Here is a 2,684-nt window from a genome sequence, read left to right as displayed (position 1 = left end):
CTTTTTCTCCAGCCAAGAGGAAGGTGGAGGCCATGGGGGGAGGAGCAGTAGTCTGTCCTGGGAAGGCCCCATGGGGTCCTGCTCGGTTACAAAAGGGACGGGAAGAAGTAGTAACATAGAATCGCCAGGAAATAAAATGCACCATTTAGGGGCTGCCGAGACCACACTACAGGCAGGTCAAGAGTGGAGTTCTTCCTGCCACCTGGGGGAGGCTGCCCTGTCCCCAGAAAGAGCTCAGATCCCAACAGAAGATGTTTCTATGTCACACAGATTTCCAGATAATTGTCAGGTGGGGACCAAAGGTAATAACTGTCCCTGGTTAAGATGTGGCTGGGACCAATGCACAGAATGTAGGTGTATCATTTTCAACATTGACAAGGTCGTACTGTGTTTCAAACTGGGACTATTTTCAAGCAATGATCCTTGGTGAACAAATGCCCCAGTGACCCGGGGGAACCCAGAATTTGGGAGGTGTGCTGGGTATGTAATGTCCTACCCTCTCTATTTTGAGAGATCACTATGAGATTGGGCTTCCTTGCCCGCTGGCTTTGCACTGGACCAGCCCAGGACGAGACAGCAGCAGGAGGGAGGAGAATGAGGGGGGAATTTTATTCCAGGCACCCCCTACCCAATCTCCTCTCTGTCCATGCACACACACACACACACACACACACACCCCTAGTACCAGCTAGGGCTGCCATAACGAAGTTCCACAAACGGGGGTCTTAAACATCAGACATTTATCCTCATCCCGTAGGCTGGAAGCGCAAGATCCAGGTGTGGGCAGTGGTTCCTCCTGAGGCCTCTCTCCTTGGGTGTGTTTAGCCAACACTGAGCCAGAGCTTTTGGCCAGCTGTGCCTGCATCCCTGGCCCACTGAGCCACTCTGGGCCACTTAATAGGAGCTGTGCTCTGTCACCTCCCTCCCAGACCCGTCCACACCCTTGTCCCTGATACTTTGAAGCCACTAGAGTCTTTGCATTCCTTAAAGTGAATTCAGACCCATAAGATCAAGGCCAGACCCCAGGAGTGTTACCTGAAAACTGGGGTCGCCTCTTGGTGGGTGTGCAGCCAAAAGACACAACCAAGCCAAAATCAGGAGAACAATTTATCATTTGCAGCAAGTAGGGAGAACACAGGGGACCTTTCCCAAAGCAGTGTTTCCCGGGGAAGCTTTAATCTCAGGGTACATGCATATTCATGAGGGGGCTTGACTGAAGTCACAGGGTCAGAAAAGGTCTATATCATCCTCCTCCTTTAGGTCCCAGTGGATCTGGTAGTTGAGGCTTCAGACTAATCTTCACCACTGAAACAGAACTGGGAGACTTTACCACTGGTTTGTTATCTTTGCTATTGTTCCTTCTCTTGCCTGATAACAGTTTGCTCCCTGGTTCCCTTAAAATCATTAATGACCATTAGAGAAATGCAAATCAAAACTACAATGAGGTTATAACCTCACGGTCAGAATGGGCATCAGCAAAAAATCTACAAACAATAAATGCTGGAGAAGGTGTGGAGAAAAGGGAACCCTCCTACACTGTTGGTGGGAATGTTAAGCTGGTGCAGCTACTATGGAGAACAGGATGGAGGTTCCTCGAGAAACTAAAAATAGAGCTACCATATGATCCAGCAATCCCACTCCTGGGCATATAGCCAGAGAAAACCATAATTCAAAAAGATCCATGCACCCCATGTTCATAGCAGCACTAGTTACAATAGCCAAGACATGGAAGCAACCTAAATGTCTATCAACAGAAGAACGGATAAAGAAGACGTGGTACATATATACAATGGAGTATTACTCAGCCATAAAAAAGAACGAAATTGTGCTATTTGCAGAGACATGGATGGACCTAGAGACTGTAATACAAAGTGAAGCAAGTCCAAAAGAGAAAAACAAATGTGGAATCTAGAAAAAAGATACAGATGAACTTATTTACAAAGCAGAAATAGAGACACAGATGTAGAGAACAAACATATGGATACCAAGGGGGAAAGGGGGGTGTGGGATGAATTGGGAGATTGGGATGGACATATATACACTATTGATACTATGTATAAAATAGATAACTAATGAGAACCTACTGTAGAGCACAGGGAACTCAGTGCTCTCTGGTGACCTAAATGGGAAGGAAATCCAGAAAAGAGTGGATATATGTATACGTATAACTGATTCACTTTGCTGTACAGCAAAAACTAACACAACACTGTAAAGCAGCTATACTCCAGTAAAAATTAATTAAAAAAAAAATCATTCATTACCAAGACCTGCTCAAGAGCAAGCATGGTGGCCAGGCTTAGATCCCAAATGGCTCAGGCCAAAAATGGCTTCTCTTATGTCAGTGAAGCCATGCCTGGTTCCTTCTTACCTGCTTATGCAACATCCCCCAAATAGTACTTCTCGGGGCAGCAGCTCCCTGGCCCCCATCCCTCTTTGCCATTCCAAAACCCTCAGGACAGCCTGTATTTTGTTAGGGTACTTGGCCCAAGTGTCCCCAGGGCTCCTGTTCTGCACATTTTTGGGGAATCTTGACTGCCTCCAATGTAGAATTTCTTCAACGGATCAAATCTGGTCTCCACCCTTGCCAAACTCCATGCAAAGCTACTCCTGGGCTCCTGGCTTCCTGCCCCTCCCTCCAAGCCTCAATCTGTGTGGTATTTCCCCAGAAGTCCTCCACTGATAAA

The sequence above is a fragment of the Balaenoptera acutorostrata genome, chromosome X, assembly GCF_949987535.1.
Source record: "Balaenoptera acutorostrata chromosome X, mBalAcu1.1, whole genome shotgun sequence".
In the NCBI taxonomy this organism is placed as follows: Eukaryota; Metazoa; Chordata; class Mammalia; order Artiodactyla; family Balaenopteridae; genus Balaenoptera; species Balaenoptera acutorostrata.
This window is presented reverse-complemented; position numbering follows the sequence as displayed.